Source organism: Crocodylus siamensis, chromosome 1 (genome assembly GCF_052110815.1).
Source record: "Crocodylus siamensis isolate JL-2025a chromosome 1, ASM5211081v1, whole genome shotgun sequence".
Lineage (NCBI taxonomy): Eukaryota > Metazoa > Chordata > Crocodylia > Crocodylidae > Crocodylus > Crocodylus siamensis.
This window is the reverse complement of record NC_143395.1, coordinates 228150912-228169657: the sequence shown is the minus strand read 5'-3', so window position 1 is coordinate 228169657 and position 18746 is coordinate 228150912.

Genomic DNA, 18746 nt, shown 5'->3' with positions numbered 1-18746 from the left:
TGCTTCCTCAGTGCTTGCAAATTAAGTTGCACATTAGTTTGGATAAAGTGGGTCAGAGAAAAGAGATGTGTAAAAACCCTTTAGAAGTTCCTCTTCTTGCCCAAGTCCTCTGCAAAGTGGCATTCTTTGAGTACCAATGACTTTAAAACCCGCAGTGATTTTTCACATACTTAACATATGGTACACATTTCTTTTAATTCTCTCTTCCTTTTAGAAGAGATAAATGACACCCGAGACGAAGAGTTTTTATTGAAATTTGCAGTAAACAAACAAAAAATAATTTCCAGCCTTGCAATCAAGCAGATCATTAGTTGAACATAACTCGTAAGTAGTGGGAGATAGGAGGGGAATGATTTTTTACCTGTTGAGCATGAAAAAATGAGATAATGAGGCAGAAGACAGCTGGTACTAATCCACTCAGATTCATATTTAAGGGTCAGGCATTACAAACATGTTGAATGCTGCAAGAAAACTTGTGGTCTAAAATTGACAGCACTGCATTTCAGTGTTTTACTTTTCCATTTCGTACTGCAAATATGGTATTGTGAGGGACAAAATGACAGAAAGCAAGAAAAAAAAGGTATCTTAGAGTCACCATACTATAACGTGCCTTCCAATGTAGAAAACTAGCAGGAGAGGAGATGGAAAACGCTAGATGCCGTAGCTAGGAATGGACCAGTGATTTTGGAGAGGGAAGTGTACAGCTTCTTTGGCTCTGTGGAGGAAATAGAAGGCACTGGATACCGTACTTCCTCAAATACAAGACGAGCCCCACCCCCCATCAGCATGGCAAAAAAAAAGAAAAAAGCCTCTCCTCTTACCTTATAATTGCATACAGGCATACCTCAGAGATATTGAGGGTTCGGTTCCAGACCACCGCAATAAAGCGAGTCGCACGAATTTTTTGGTTTCCCAGTGCATATAAAAGTTATGTTTACACTATACTGTAGTCTATTAAGTGTGCAATAGCATTATGTCTAAAAAAACAATATACATACCTTAATTAAAAAATACTTTATTGCTAAAAAATGCTAACCATCATCTGAGCCTTCAGCGAGTCATAATCTTTTTGCTGGTGGAGGCTCTTGCCTCGATGTTGATGGCTGCTGACTGATCAGGGTGGTGGTTGCTGAAGGTTGGGGTGGCTGTGGCAATTTCTTAAAATAAGACAACAATGAAGTTTGCCGCATTGATTGACTCTTCCTTTCACGAAAGATTTCTGTGTAGCATGCGATGCTGTTTGATGGCATTTTACGCACAGTAGAACTTCTTTCAAAATTGGAGTCAATCCTCTCAAACCCTGCTGCTGCTTCATCAACTAAGTTTATGTAATATTCTAAATCCTTTGTTGTCATTTCATGTGCACAGCATCTTCACCAGGAGTAGATTCCATCTCAAGAAACCACTTTCTTTGCTCATCCATAAGAAGCAACTCCTCATCCGTTAAAGTTTTATCATGAGATTGCAGCAATTCAGTCACATCTTCAGGCTCCACTTCTAATTCTAGTTCTCTTGCTATTTCCGCCACATCTGCAGTTACTTCCTCCACTGAAGTCTTGAACCCCTCAAAGTCATCCATGAGGGTTGGAATCAACTTCTTCCAAACTCCTGTTAATGTTGATATTTTGACCTCCTCCCATGAATCACGAATGTTCTTAATGGCATCTAGAATGGTGAATCCTTTCCAGAAGGTTTTCAATTTACTTTGCCCAGATCCATCAGAGGAATCACTATCTACGGCAGCTATAGCCTTATGAAATGTTTTTCTTAAATAATAAGACTTGAAAGTCAAAATTACTCCTTGATCCATGGGCTGCAGAATGGATGTTTTAGCAGGCATGAAAACAACATTAATCTCGTTGTACATCTCCATCAGAGCTCTTGGGTGACCAGGTGCATTGTCAATGAGCAGTAATATTTTGAAAGGAATCTTTTTTTTTTCTGAGCAGTAGGTCTCAACAGCGGGCTTAAAATATTCAGTAAACCATGTTGTAATTAGATGTGCTGTCATCCAGGCTTTGTTGTTCCATTTATAGAGGCAGAGTAGATTTAGCATAATTCTTAAGGGCCCTAGGATTTTCGGAATGGTAAATGAGCATTGGCTTCAACTTAAAGTCACCAGCTGCATTAGCCCCTAACAAGAGAGTCAGCCTGTCCTTTGAAGCTTTGAAGCCAGGCATTGACTTCTCCTCTCTAGCTATGAAAGTCCTAGATGGCATCTTCTTCCAATATAAGGCTGTTTTGTCTACATTGAAAATCTGTTGTTTAGTGTAGCCACCTTCATCAGTTATCTTAGCTAGATCTTCTGGATAACTTGCTGCAGCTTCTACATCAGCACTTGCTGCTTCACCTTGCACTTTTTATGTTATGGAGACGGCTTCTTTCCTTAAACCTCATGAAACAACCTCTGCTAGCTTCAAACTTTTCATCTGCAGCTTCCTCACCTCTCTCAGCCTTCATAGAATTGAAGAGAGTTAGGGCCTTGCTCTGGATTAGGCTTTGGCTTAAGGGAATGTTGTGGCTGGTTTGATCTTCTATCCAGACCACTAAAACTTTCTCCATATCAGCAATAAGGCTGTTTCGCTTTCTTATCATTCATGTGTTCACTGGAGTAGCACTTTTAATTTTCTTCAAGAACTTGTCCTTTGCATTCACAGCTTGGCTAACTGTTTGGCGCAAGAGGCCTAGCTTTTGGCCTATCTCGGCTTTTGACATGCCTTCCTCACTAAGCTTAATCATTTCTAGCTTTTGATTTAAAGTGAGAGACGTGCGACTCTTCCTTTCACTTGAACACTGGGAGGCCATTGTAGGGTTATTAATTGGCCTAATTTCAATATTGATGTGTCTCAGGGAATAGGGAGGCCCAAGGAGAGGGAGAGAGATGGGGAAACGGCCGGTCGGTGGAGCAGTCAGAACACACACAACATTTATCGATTAAGTTCGCTGTCTTATATGGGTGTGGTTCGTGGCGCCCCAAAACAATTACAATAGTAACATCAAAGATCACAGATCACCATAACAAATATAATAATAATGAAAAAGTTTGAAATATTGCGAGAATTACCAAAATGTGACAGAGACACAAAGTGAGCAAATGCTGTTGGAAAAATGGCGCTGATGGAAAAATGACTCCGATAGACTTGCTTGACACAGAGTTGCCACAAACCTTCAATTTGTAAAAAAACGCAATGTCTGCAAAGCACAACAAAGCGAAGTGCAATAAAACGAGGTATGCCCGTACTAGGAAACCTTGTTAAATACGTTATCTGTTATTAAACTGTTGCCAAAAGCAGCATGTGCTCAGTAGTGGAAACCAACTGTGAAGCTGATTAAATACAACTAACACTGAGCACAGCCATAAAACACATGGCCCATATGGGATAAACATTAGGGCTGTGCAAAATTTTGAAGGCATTTCGTTTTGAAGCTGTTTCAATGTATTTTGAGCTTGAAACAACAAAATCAAAACAAAATGAAAGGCTTTGAAACAGTTTCAAAACATAATGAGAGCACTTGAAATGTTTTGAAAGTTTCGAAGCCAGGCTTGCTTGCAGCTAAACAGAAACTGAGGAGAGGGAGGGGGAAGAAGGGAGAAGGACTGCTTTGATATTGACTGTGTATCTGGCTAGTGACTGTGATCCTTCCATGAGGTCCCTTCCAATCCCAGTGCTCTGGGGGAGGGATGGAAAAGGAGCATAAAAGCATTGTTTGAAATGAGCATTGTCAGCTGTGCCTTTGTCACCTTACTGAGCTGGGTCTTCCAACAGCTCAGTAGCATCAGAAAGGCTATGACTTCCTACTTGCTGGCTTGTTTCTAGCAAGTGGGATCCAATGCCTTTTGCTTTCCTAATACCCTTTATTGTTATAGTCATTCCTTTCAATTGATTCCTCCCCCCAAATCCTCTTTTTTAGTCTATTTTGATTCTTTTCCCCCAGAAATGAAATCTGCTTTCTCTCAGAGTGTGCATTCCATTCACTGTGCAGGGAAGCACAGCATATGTTGCATAGTATAATATATATTTTTTTCAGGAACACATACATACATCCAATTATATACATATATTACATAAATGCAGATTACATTACAGAAGAACACACACCTGACTCCCCAGGTACTGCTTCACTTTTACCTGCTACATCCTCTTTTCCCCACCCAGCCACCCCAGCCTGTCCCTCGCTCCTTGATGCCTCCATTTCCATTGTCACTGACTGGCTTTCTTGCCTGCATTGCATGCTAGATTCTGGCTTTTTTGCTATTCCTTCCATCCAGGAAGAGTACACGCACAAAATGTAGGTGCTTCCTCAGCCTGACAAAGGGTTTTCAAACCGAAAGCTTGCTAAGATACAGTTCTCCAACTATTCAGTTGGTCTACTAAAGGATATTAGCCAGCCAGCTGGGTGCCGCATGATGTCTGCAGGACCTGTTCCTTTTTTTCTCTGGAGCTCAGGCAGCACACCTACACCCCATGCCACCACTGGCAGGAGTAGAGCCAGTCTGGGTGGTGGTGGGAGGCACTGCAGCCACTCGGTGTTCTGGGGCTATGGGATTCACTCTGTCCAATGTCTCTGGGGGTGAAGCACCATACCTGGCCCTTCTGTGCCTCAAATTTCCTGCTTGCCCTTAGTCAGGAGGTGCCACTACATTCTCGGGTACTGGAGGACTTCAACCTGTGTGGAATAGCTATGGAAAGTGACCACACAGTAATGGAACAGGAACAAAAGTAGGTGGATTGGAGATAATCCTGCCCTTGAGTGGTGTAACTTTAAGTCAGATAACAAGTGCTTTAAGCCACTTACACGGTATTAACATGCAGCCAGTCCAGGGGTTAAGAGCTCCAGAAGCCGCCTAAACTTACTGTGTAAGAAGGCCCTAAGTCTATGGGTACCTGTAGTAATTTGCATATATGAAAATCTTGCCCTTCATTTCTGTGTGTTCAATGAAAGCAGGGTTTCATAGTAAAGTAGGAGGGAAAGAAGTTGGGGAGGGCAAGGGGACTACCTGATGCTGTAGCAGTGTGAGGGGGAGAAATTGTGAGGGGGACAAATTCAGTGCAAAATGCCAATAATTAGATTCTATATCTGGGAAATTATAAGAAATGTATACATTTGCAAGATATAGAATCTAGTTATTTGAAGGGGAGAGAGGGTTGTTTGATACTCAGGGTCATCTTGTATTTGAGTAAGTACAGTAGTTGGAAGCATCCATCAGGGGGCCGTATGTCCATGTTACTGGTTGTAGTCTGTCTTTTTTTTTCTCGTGATATAACTTCATTATGGCTGTTGCCTGAGTCCTGGTTCCAGCCTTTTCAGCTGAATGGCAGCAGTCATGGAAGTGGTTCCATGTGAAGTAATTGTGCTGAAGACCATATTGTAATTCCATGTGCTGGGGGGTTTAGTCCTCAGGGTTTTATTCTATACTCCCTAAATTGAAATGGAGGTTTTTAATTGAAATCCACCATTTCAACTTTTCTGTCTTGTTATGGCAAAGGGCCTGGTCTTTCTTTTCTTTTCTTTTTTTTGGAGCCAGAGCTTACCTGTCTATTTGTCTCATTCAATTACTGTGGGCCCTAAGGCCCACCCGGCTAACTAGTAGGCCCTACTGTATGGGGGCTAATGAATGAATGAAACAAAATTCTGGGGACAACAGAAGCAAAAAACAGGATGGGAGTGTCATGTGGACCAAGGGGTCAAAATGTGAAAATGAGTGCTCCTGAGGGGGACAGCGAGCAGAGCGTCCCAGGCCATGCCCATGAGTCCTCAAAGGCATCCAAGGAGCTGGTGAACACTGCCTAGTGATGCTCTGCTTGGAGACATGTGCGAACCAGTGAGAGGAAAGCAGCCTCACAGTCCCCGTGCACATTCCTGACCAGAGCCTCCTTCCTGGTCATGTACAGGGTCGACTTGGCCAGGGCCAGGAGGAGGTTGACCAGGAGGTCCCAGGACTTGGTGGGGCCGTGGATGGGATGTCCAAAAATAAAAAGATGAGGGGTAAAGTTCATCCAGAATCTCAGGAGGAGGTTCCAGAGGTGGAGGGTCTGCAGCCTGGTGTACTCGAGTGTCATGTGCATCAGGGTCTCCCTCTGCCTGCAGACGAGGCAGGAGACTGGGGTGTTGGTAAAGCTCACCACATGCATGCCCATGGCAATGAGTCCATGGAGGAGCTGCAAGCTGAGGTCTCCAGTGGCTTGTGAGATGAGGGTGGACTACAGACTCAGCCACTGGGGTGCCCCAGCTATGCCCTTGTTGAGCAGGTCCTGCCATTTGGTGTCCAGGCAGGACATGAGGGTGGTGTGGTGGATTGTGTGGTGCACAAGCACGTAGAGGTGGTGGCGATGGACAGTGGAGTAGCAGACTGAATTGATGCCCTCCAGCTGGCTCAGGTGTTGGAGTGGGGAGTGCTGTGCGGCCAGTTAGGAGCCTACCTGTGGCCAGGTGGTGAACTGCCAGTAGACGAAGTGACCTCTGAGCTGTGGGGGACCCCAGTCCTTCCCTCTGTGGAAGCAGTGCCCCCTGGGACTATGTGGGTAGGCTGCTAGAAGGTCAGATGCTGCCTCAGCTTGGAGGCAGCACCCAGCCCAGTACAACTGTTCCCTGAGCCTGCCTGGGGAGCAGCACCTGGTGGGCTTCCAGCAGGTGGGCTTGGGGAAGAGTTGGATTGGGTCAGGTGCTACCTTCAAGTTGGGGCAGCACCCAGCTTGCTGGCAGCCCACCCAGATGGCTCCAGGGGGTGCCACCACTGTGGAGGGAAGAACTCAGACCCCTCACAGCTCAGGGGCTGCTTAGCCTGCTGGCAGTTTGCCCCCAGCTATGGGAGAGGTGGGCAGGCCCCGCCAAAAAAAAAAAAAAGGATTGGGTCCCTTGCCACTTCTGTCTTACTCAGGCTCCTGAGGCTGGCAAGATGACTGGGGCAGCCTGGGAACAGGCTGGCTTGCCTCTGGGGCAGTGCAGGAAAGTGGCAGGAGGGCAGCTGGGTTTGCTGGTGGCAGAAGGTGGCAGAGGTGGTGCATGGGGCGCTGAAAGCCAAGGCGGGCTTGGGGAAGCATTGGATCAGGCTCCTCTGAGCTGGGACAGCACCAGGCCAACTAGCAGGCTACCTGGGCCTCCAGTACCCTGTGCACCATTTCTGCCACCTTTTCCTGCCACCTAGCTGCCTTCCTGCCACGTTCCCATGCTGCCCTAGGGGCAAGCTAGCCCACTCCTGGGTGTCCCCAGGCATCCTGCTAGCCACAGGAGCTAGCTGAAGGCAGGAGCAGTGAGGGGTCTGCTGAGCCTGCCTGCCTCTCCCACGGTCGGGGTGGGCAGGGGGATTGAGGGCTGCATCGTTGCAATTTGCAACTTTGTGAATTAAACTATATTGGGATGTGTACAGTATGTAAAACATCTTGCATGTGTACAGTGTGATGCCATTAAGTCATATGAAGCGACCTTTTTGTCATGTGTACATGGTAATGGTGTTATGTGTACAAGTGCCCATGCTTGCTAATGTTCTAAGGACCAGTGAAATCAATATGCCCTTGGCAAATTATGATTTGGGAGCTGATTATCTCTTTGTAAAACTCATTTTCCAGCCTACTGAATAAGCTTATAAAAGCATAGTTTTAATATGCTTCCTCCTCAGTTTTTAATTCCCTGGCCGACAGTAAAGAAAATTCTACCCAACTCTCAGGACAATTTATATTATTGTTTTATCTTGATGGCATATTGATCCAGATGAATATGCCTTCTTGAAAATAGTGAGTATACATCTACAGTCTGGCTTGCGAAGGTCATACGTAGAGTTTTCTACTTTCTAGGGGCCTTTTGTTATTCTATATGAAGTATAACATAGCAAGAACAGGGCATACCTCCTTCGTGGGTGAATCTGAATTTTTTTCTTTTTTTTTAAACTTGATTAGGGCTATTCCCTGACTTCCTGAAACCTATGGTTGTTATGTCTTTCTGGACTGAAATAAATACATTTCAATTATCTATTTGTTTTGGTAAACAAAAACAAACAAAATAAAACAAAACAAATGTCCCTGAATAACCTCCGAGACAGTGTGTTTTTCACTCCATGCTTACTCAGTAGTCACCTAGGAAAAGTCCCACAGATGTGAGTTAGAATCTTCCAAAGAATACAGTAAACATAAAGGCTTATTTACATTGGAAAATTTTCCCCATTATAACTGCCAAGTCTCCTATCATCACTCTTTGGACTCCCCTTCAGGATTATGGGTGGTTGTTTTGATTTAGCTTGCCCTTTTTTCCAAAGTGACATGAGTTCTTATAGGTGTGTTCTTCTGGAGGGTGTATACCAATATAACTATAATACTTTTAATTCATAGTCTAAAACCCCAGAGTCATAGAGAAGTAGGGCTGGTAGGTGTTGAGGGGAGACTTCTAGGATGCAAGGCTGGCTGTTAAATCCTTACAACTCCACCCCTGCCCCAAGTGGTATGTGGATATTTTTGCTCAATCGGATCCCACTGACCTCTCCCCTGCTGGTGTTACAACAGGAAAAAGGGTAGGTTGCCCGGGATAGCAGGGCCTGGCGCCAAGTTCCCGCTATACTCCCGTGGATCTGGCTGTACTGGGGGGAAATTTACCTGGATGGGTCTGGGTGAGTGGCGCTTCCTTGGTGCACTGGGGAAGAAAGTCCATGGAAAACCCAGGAAACAGGCAGGCCCTGGGGGCATGAGAACATGTGCTCCAGGGAGCCTGCACCAGCTGGCCCAAAGAGAGGACCAGGCAGTTCAAAAGAGCATGTCAAAAAAGATGCGGTATTCAGCCTCACCCAGAGCAGGTATAGCCAGTGAAATTGGGAGCTGTGGAGACCAGGAGAGATGAGAGTCCAGCTGGCTGAACCCTCATGAGTTGTTGAGACCCAGACAAGCCATGAGCAAGCCTTAACTATGCCCTCCCAGAGAGAGAAATAACTGTGGATAGCGGGGTAGTGTGGGTCATCCCAGGAAGTCTCTAGAGCCAGGACCAAGTGGGAGATATTTCTGTGGGATGGTTGGCAGGGACTGACCAGGAAGAGGGAGAGTATGGACTCTTCAAGAAGAGCAGAGCTTAGAGGGAAACTGAGGCAGCCAGAGCAAAGAAGAGATTTGCGCGACACACCAGGGAGAAGCAAAGCAAGGCTTAAATCAGGTGATGACAGCCTAACTGAGCCATCAAACTGTGAAAAGAACAAGAGCGATTAATTTTTTTTTGTGTGTGTGTGAAGGAATTAGAAACAATTGAGGCCGGGAAGAAAAAATTCCACATTGATTTACCTTCCCTGAGTAAATTAAAGACAGCTGGAGAGAAGGATCCCTCTAGTATTTGATTTATGGTCAACTAGGACCCTGTATTCCGCACCTGGGGTCTTCAAAGTGATGAAGTCTGTAAGGCCTGAAGTAAGTTTGGAAAGAGGAAAGCATTAAATGAGTTGATCCATGGATAATTGCAGAAACTTTGAGTTTCACAAAGGAGAGAGGAAAAAAAAGGCAGGTGAAGTTGTCACGGAGTGGGTGCAGAGGGGGCTGTGATCCCGCTAGCGCCCCGTGCCGTGTCCAGTTAGGTGATTCAGCACCCTCAACTCGCCCGCCATGTCTTTGATGTTCTAAGTTCAGTAAGGGAGGCTGCCTTGTCTTGCCTTGGACACTACTCCGCACTATGCCTCGTTCTGATTGGGGTGCCCCAGTGCACCCCTGCCTTATGGGCGATGCGTGCCTCCAACCTCCCTTTCAGCACACCCCAAGCCTTGCAGCTATTCCCGGGCGTTATCAAGCCCTTACACTTCAGCACCCTACCTGGCGCCCCCGAGCTGGTTTCGCCACCAGCGCCCCCTGTCTGGGGCCTATGCCGCGCCTCTCGTGCCCGTTGCCCCCTCTGGGGCCTATGCTGCGCCTCTTGTGCCCGTTGCCCCCTCTGGGGCCTATGCCGCGCCTCTCGTGCCCATTGCCCCCTCTGGGGCCCTGACCCTCCTTTGGGGTCTTATGCCCTACTCGGGCTTTACGCCTGATACTGCCCCACTGGGCTGGGGTTGGGATACCCCACTAGCTCTGGGGCTCTTCGCTGTCCCCTTTAGCTCCGGGGCTGGGCCAGCACGCCCCCAAACAAAGCTGAGCCCTCACCCTCGCCCTCTCTGGGGCCTGTGCCGTGCCTCTCGCACTCGTTGCCCCCTCTGGGGTCTCGCTCGCGCGTTTCCCGCGCTTGGGGCTCAGGTGGCCGCAGCTGTGCCTGGCCCCTTGACCCTGTCCTGGGTCGCTTGCCCCACTGAGCCATGGGTTCTTTTGCCCCAGTTCTTTCCCCTGCTAGGCAAGCTCCAGTTCTTCCCATGCTGGTTCATCCAAATCCAATCCTTGGGATCCTGCCTGACAGTTTGCTTGCTTTCTGCAGTGTGAGTATGTGTGTATCCTAATGTGACGAGTGAGTCACTTTAAATCCTATACTCAACCTCTGTGTTTCAGGGAGAAGTCTGGAGGGATATAAAGTTATGGGGATGAGAGTGGAATGTGTAGCACATGTATGGTGTTATGAATTACGCTCTTAAAGCCACGTGCAGTTCACTCGAGGCTGGGGCAATAATCACGCAGAGCAAGTATCCAAAATCAAATACAGAATCTTTATTCGCTCTAGCGAGGTGCCTCTTTGAGAGAGCGAATAAAGATTCCGTATTTGATTTTGGATACTTGCTCTGTGTGATTATTGCCCCAGCCCCGAGTGAACTGCACGAGGTTGAGTATAGGATTTAAAGTGACTCACGCATCACATTAGGATACACACATACTCACACTGCAGAAAGCAAGCAAACTGTCAGGCAGGATCCCAAGGATTGGATATGGATGAACCAGCATGGGAAGAACTGGAGCTTTCCTAGCAGGGGAAAGAACTGGGGCAAAAGAACCCATGGCTCTGGGGTACCCAGCTTTTTAAGGCTCACAATCACCCCACGCTTACTCGCCAATCACAATCCAATTGTCAGCTGTCAGTCACCTACCTGTAACATACTTTCCAGTCTCATCCAGTCGGTATCATTCTCACTTCAGGCCTTCACTATCACTCAGAATGATCTCTGATTTTTACTTCACAGGAGCTGGACAGAGCCAGCCTTGGTTCATGCCAAAACTAAGGTATGGTACTGCACATTCTTGGTTGATATAACTAGGCCATAAATTTACCACATTCCAGCAAGCTCTTCATGCAGTCCACAGCACATGTGTGCAGCCATTTCATTTTCCATACAAATGAGGTAAAGCTTTGAGAGAGCAAGTGAGTTAATCATCTCAGAATCGAAATGGAACAAATTTTTCCACAACAGAAGGGACCTTTGGAGGTCAGCTAGTCCAACCTTCTGCCTGAGGTAGTATCAACACTATCCAACCAATCCACAATCTACTGTCTTAGTAACTACAGTCAACGTTGACAAGATATAATACCCTAATACCCTAAACTGCCACAGGGGCACCCCAGCAGCCAGTGTCCTGCTTTTAAAAAAGATTTTTAATATGTGCTCAAGAGATATCAGGTAGAGGGCTATGTTATAGAGAAAGGTAAAAAAAAAAAAAGCCACAGTCCATATTAATCTGACTTTAGGGTAAAATTCCTTCCTGATCCCAAATATGGCAATTGGTCTGACTCTGAGCAGAAGGGCAAGACTCTCTAGCTAGGAACCTCCAGATTTAAGTTCCAGGATGAATATTGGAGCACCCCAGTCAAAATCCCCAGACTTGGGGGCAGTAAACATGCAATGCACCCAAGGAAGGAATAACCCCCCACATGTAGCAGTAAGGAGGGGTGGGGTAGTGGAATTCTCTCCCAGCCCATGTGGCAACCAGCAACGAAAAGAAACATGGTAAATACCCATAGTTGAACATATGCATAATGTGCCCACTGGGCTTTTTTCACCCCGAGGGTACGGCCCTCCTGTTGTCGCCAAGCCTTAGGGCCCTTGGGGGCAATGCAGGCGTTCTTTCCCCATGTCGCCAACCCTACTCTCTCCTGCCACATCTTGGTGTACCATCAATGGGGGGGGTCACCTAGCGGGTCCCTCGCTGCCCGGGTCTGACGTGGTGGACGTACACGGGGCTCCACCACCCCTGCACCCTGGCCTCATGCCACCTTTTTGAGTCGACCCAGTGGAGTCACGTGGCCCGTCTCGCCCGTCCACCTTGTTCCCTTGCCCCTATCCCTTATACATATCAGGTTGAGCCCCTCTGAGTACAGAGTCGGCTCCCAACCCCTATCCCTGGGACTCTAAGCCAAATCTATCCTGGTGCCCGTGGTCCTGGCGGTGACTCCGCCCCGATCACGACTCTCCTTCAGGATCCTCGTCACCCTTCCAAGCCAGGCGTTCAGCTGGTCCCAGCGCGTCCTCTGCAACTGCTTCCCCTCGCCGACGTACTGTTCGGGCCCCTCTCGCCCATCGCCGGCTCCCGGAGGCTGCCGCTGGCTCCTTCTTTCTGGTTCTCCTTGTTCCTGCTCTCCTCTGGATGCCATTGGGCCCCACACTCCTTCTCTGCCGCCGACGGATTCCCCACTCCGGGGCCATCCACCCCTTCCGCTGCAGCCGCCACTGTTTTTATCTTCGCCGGCCAGCATCTGGTGCTGACATCACTGGCCGGCCGCAGCTGTATGTAAAGCTGGCTCACAAGCTGCGCGGGTTTCCCGGGAGCATTGTCCCCTGCCGCAGGGGAGTTGCTGGCATCATCCCGGTCTCCGGGACACATAACTACGCCGATATCATTCTTTACCGGTGGCTGTCCAACCTCTCTCCTTGAACACCTCCAGTGATGGAAAGTCCACAGCTTCCCTAGGAAGTCTGTTCCACTGCTTCACTGTCCATAGATTTAATAGATTTTATAGACATTGGGGCTGGAAGGGACCTTGTGATATTGAGTCTGCCCCACCGCCCCTGCCATAGGCAGGAAGTAAGCTGGGATCAAGATGTTTTTCCTGATATCCAGTCCAAACCTACTTTGTTGCAACTTCAAGCCATTGGTCCATGTCTTGCTTTCTGACACAAGAGAGAAAGGGTGATTTAAGTTCCAGCAGCAAGAAAGAAAAGGCTGCTTCTTTATGGCAGCTGTTGACGTATTTGAAGACTGCTATCGTGTCACCTCTTAAGTGCCTTTTTTGCAAGGTGAACATGCCTAGCTCCTTCAGAATTTCCTGGTATGACTTGCTTTCCAAGGCCTTTATCATCTTTGTCACCCATCTCTGGACCCTCTCTAACTGCTCCACATCCTTTTTGAAATGTAGAACTTAAAACTGCACACGTTACTCTAGGTGAGGGCCTAACCAGTGCCAAATAAAAAGGAACCATCACTCTTGTATTTTGCACCTAATGATTCTATTGATGATTCCCAAATGCAGTTTTGGGATGAAATGTGTAGCAGTATCACACTACAGACTCATATTGTTTCTATGATCTACCATGATTCCTAGATTTTTCTCCATAATGCTGCTGTCTAGCCAGGTATTTCCCATTTTGCATTTTTTTTTTTTAAATTATTCTTCCTGCAGTGTTGTATCTTGCATTTGTCAGCATTGAACTTCATCCTATTAGCTTCTGGCCAGCTTTCCAATCTGTCAAGATTCTTCTGAATTGTTTTCTCATCCTCCAATGTGTTTACAATCCTTCCCACTTCTATGTCATATACCAACTTAAGCTTTCTATGCCAGCATCCAAATCATTAATAAACGTATTGAACAGCACTGGGCCCAGGACAGACCCCTGCGGGACTCTGCTTAAAACCTCCTGCTATTCTGACATGTACCTGTTTATAATTACCCTTTGCTTGCAGCTATTGAGCTAGTTGTCTCTCCACCTTATAGTAGTTTTGTCCAGCCCACCTTTGTCCAGTTTGCTTGTGAAAAGGTCAGTGGGAACTTATCCACAGCCTTGCTGAAGTCCACATACAGTATATTCATATTCACAGTATTTCCTTCATGCACTGAAGTAGTAACTTTGTGAAAGAAAGATCAAGTTTGATACATTTATTCTGAGTAAATCTGTGCTGGCTGCTTTCAGTCTGCCTTTTCTCCTCTAGTTGCTTGCAAATGACCTTCCTTAGGATATACTCAAGTAACTTCCCAAGTAGTGCAGTAAGCCTAACCAGTCCATAGTTCCCCAGGTTCTCCTTTTTTGCCTTTTTCAAAAGGGGCACTACGTTGGCCCCTTTTTCAGTCCTCTGGTACCTCATCTGTCTCCCATGAAGACCTTATGAAGATCATTGCCAGCGGCTCGGAGATGTCCTCTGCCAGTTCCTTCAGTACCATGGGCTGAAGCTCATCAGGCCCTGCTGACTTGAATTCTTTCAGACCCTTCAAAAGTCTATTACCATCTCTTCTGTTGTTTCATCCCTCAGTTGGTCCCCTTCCTTATCCAAATAATCCCTGTTAGCTAGGTTAACCATATAAGACGATGTGAAATCTGGGGCACTACCCTTCCACCCTTCTCAAGTAAGCGGCGCTGTTGCAGGCAGAGGCAGGGCTGGAGCGGCGTGTTGCAGTTCTAGTATTAATATTACTTCCTGATTTTGTCCCTGAAGGATTTTGCTATTTCCTAGTAAGCTTTCTTGATGACCTGCCACTTTTCCATTGCCTGTTTTTTTAATTTTATTTTATTGCATTTTTTTTTTTTTTTTGCATTTCAGGCATTCTATAAGCTTTGTGTGTAGTTGCATTGTCTTTTGTCATTCTTCTTATGGTTCCATCATGTTGGAACAATTTCTTGTTGAGTTTCCAATACTGTGGCCTTTAGACTCTTCCAGCCTTCCTGAGTGCCTTTATCCTTAAGTTTGTCTTCCCATGGCACCACGCCTATGAACTTCTTGAGGCAGGTGAAATCCTCCTTTTTGACATCTACCGTTCTTGTTTTGCTGACCTCATGCTTTCCCCATCTCAGGATGTGGAATTCTGTCATAACGTGATCACTTCCTCTCAAGTTGCCCATCACTTTCACATCTTCCACCAGTTCTTCCCTTTTGGTCAGGACAAGTTCCAAGATAGATGATCCCCTGGTTGAATCCTCAACTTTAGAGCAGAAAATTGTCCTCCACACAAGGTAGAAACCAACTTGTCATGTTATGTTTAGCTGTATTGCTCTTCTAGAAGATGTCCAGAAAACTGAGCTCTCCCATCAGTACGATCCTATATAGCTTTTGGATAGTTTTGTCACTTCCTGAAGAGTGCCTCATCTACCTCCTCTTCCTGATTTAGTGACCTTTAGAGGTCAGCAAAACAAGAATGGTAGATGTCAAAAAGGAGGATTTCACCTGCCTCAAGAAGTTCATAGGCATGGTGCCATGGGAAGACAAACTTAAGGATAAAGGCACTCAGGAAGGCTGGAAGAGTCTAAAGGCCACAGTATTGGAAACTCAACAAGAAATTGTTCCAACATGATAAATCCCTACCATGATATCGGTGCTGCATCTTTCACCTTTCATCTTCACCCAAATGCATTCTATGCTTCTGTTTTCTTCCTCCGGAATCAGTGAACAAGAGTTTGTGCATTTCATATACAAGGTGACACCACTACCTTTTCTCCTAACCCTGTCTTTCCAAAATGAAGTGTAACCCTCAGTGTTGACATTCCAGTCATAAGAGCTGTCTCCCCAGGTCTCTGTAATACCAATCAGGGCATAGTTCTTTTCTCAGGCTTTAGCTTCCAGGTCATGTTGTTTATTCCCCATGCCTTTCACATTTGTATACATACATTGGATATATTTTGAATTTTGACCTGCTCACTTCCCTTTTTGCACCACTTGTTGCAGTTCTGTGGCTTTCTGGGCCTTACCCAGAACTGAGCTGCTTCTTCTGGTCCTTTCTCCTCTGGATTGTTTGCTCTGTTGCTGGAGGATCTTGATCACCATCCCCTGTGGAACTTGGTTTATAGCCCTCCTTACTACCTTATACCTGCATTACTTTCCCATATAGGTTGTGCGGTTGTTATCTGCAACAACTTATTCAATACAAGCAGTCCATCTGTGTTAGTCTTAATCAGGTCATCCTTAACTCAGGCTCAAGATAACCCTACTTCTCTGACTGCTGCTGACTAGGAGGATGTGATGGGATTGATCACGCAGCTATTTCTTATGCTGTGTTTCTTATGTCCTTCCAAAAAAGCAACTGCTACTTGCCATTGTTGGAGACAGGACACTGAGCTAGATGGACCTTTGTCTGACCCTGTACAGCAGTTCTTGGGTTCACACATTTATATCATGCACAAGACAGTAGCATTCATGTGTAATTTCTCACTGGTACAAGTACAGGTTGAGTGTCTTGACCAGAAAAAGGAATAAAAGCTGCAAGACATCCATCAGATAATGGAGAATGCAGGCATATTTCTTTGCAATACAGGCTAAACTACTCATATTTTTCAACCAAATCATTATTGCTTCACTTGCCCTATGCTCTCGAGTCTAACTGGCTTCCAGTCATCTCAATGAGGTGATCTTTCAGCAACTTAACACTAAACTTCAGAAAAGGTGAAATCAGGAAACCACTTAGAGTAAAATAATCTCTCTGTGCGGGCCCTTTCTCAGAAATACAAGCTTGGCTGGTCGGCAACTGCGAGTGTGTAGGAAGCCATCTGAATGGGTGAATCTGTCCACTCCTCTAAGTACTTAATGGGTCACTTTTTTCTCCTTGCTAAAGAAAGTCTGGTGATGTCTGCATTTATCTGAGGAAGCTAATGACAAAGGGAGGGTATGGGCATTGCTGTCAAGCAGCAGAGAAATAGATTAGTCTCATTTTTCAGAATTTAAGTGCTTTCTCTACCTCCCTTCTTGGAAACCTTCGGGTCTCAACAGAGGAGGAAAAATGCATTAAATTAGTGGAACATGGTAATATTTTGTATTACAGTTATTAAAGGGGTGGGGATCTTGGTGGTTAGAGTAAAGAGTGGGATCACTCCCAGTTCATAAACAGGACTCTGGCATGATGAAAGATTAAAATGGGCAATGTTTAGTTATTAATATCTTTTGCATAATGTACACATATATTTGTGTAGTATAATTTTGAATGCATAAATGTGTTGGTAAGTGTCACATTGAAAATTAATTTAGATGATCTGAAAGCCACATAGAAAATAAATTAATAAAAAAAAAAATCCCTGAATTGTGTGGAAGTTCAGTTCTAGATCTGCATTTCAAAGCTGTCTTTTAGCTCAGCAATGTGCCAAATAGAAGCCCTGGATCAAAATGTCCTTCAGATCTGTTGAAATTTGCAGCTCAGTCTTGATCCAGACTTTGTGACTAGGGGCTTACTACTATAGAGATGCTGTGAAATAAACCCCATATTGTAAAATGAAGAGCAGTGTGAGGGTACAAGTACTAAGATACCCTCATTTTTTATTGCAGGTTCTCTCAGCTCTGTTAACTGTTTGCATTAGAGAAGTATTTTGAATTTGAGTTACTTCAATGAAATAGAATATAAACTGTCTGATTTCTAGGGTGCATGCTATTTAATTATTTAAAACTGATAGATTCCCTGTCTAGATGTTAATAAATGATCTAAACATACATCAAAGTTTCCATACTGTGTGCTTTTTTCTGTCTTTGATTATAACTTGGAAAAAAAATCATAAAATATTGAAAACTTTTCCCTTGCAGCTACAGTTTTCAAAACCACTGAATCTATATACAAAGGAATAATTTAAACTACTCCATATGCATGTAGTTGGTTCTTAATTAACTATATTCTCTCAGGAAAGAGATTAATTGTTAGTGTGAGTAGCCCAAAACACATTATTGGTTAATAAAGCAAACTGAGCAGTTGGATACACAGAGAAATGGGTAGAAAATAATTCTGAGCGTAATGCCTTCATTCATACATACATACATACATACATATATATGTGAATGAATGGGGTACATGTTATATTTGGGCTGCTCTATGTCATACAACAAAAAGAGGAGGAGACCAAAAATAGGTGATGAAAAATTTAGAGGCATGGAAATTCTTTAGTATAAAATTAAATTGGATGAAGACTTTGAGAGGCCAGTTTAGAGAGAGAATTTGAAAAAGACCATGGTAGGTTAGTTTAGAGAGATAACAAATAACAAGAAAAGAGGTATGTATTCCATATATACTACGTATATAATAATGATTGGCATAAAGAAAGCAACTTAGACTGAATTTGCTTACTGTCTTCTATAACAGAAGGATAATGGGACAGCCAATGCACCTGGCATGGAAATACAGCTCAGAGATATCTTTGTACAGTATATCAGCGAGATTGAGCTTTCCATGATTCCAGGAAGGATTGGCTATACGAGTGACAGTATTCATAATTGCATGTAATAGAATGAAAAGTCGAGACATATATATGTGTGTGTATGTGTGTATAAGTATATATACAGTAAAAACTTTGTTATCTGGCATGAGTGGAGTAAGAGGGGGTGGTGCTGGTTATCTAAAAATTCTGGTTATCTGAGAGTTAAACCTATTAAGGAAGACAGGAGTGCAGTGCAGCCATCCCTGCCAGGAAGAGCCACGTGCTGCCCCGGCCCCAGCCCTCAGTGGCAGCCCATGCTGCACCACACAGAATAAACAACAGAAATACTTGATGCACGTGCTGGATAGACTTGGCAAAGAGTCCAACTGCAAAACTGAGGATATGTATTGGCGGATATTGGAAATTCCTGTTAATAAAGTATTCCAGTTAATAAAATGCTGGTTAACACAGCTTTTACTTTGTGTGTGTGTGTGTGTGTGTGCGCGCGCGCTCGCGCTCGCGTATTTCATGCATTGTGACATAATTCAACCACTAACTT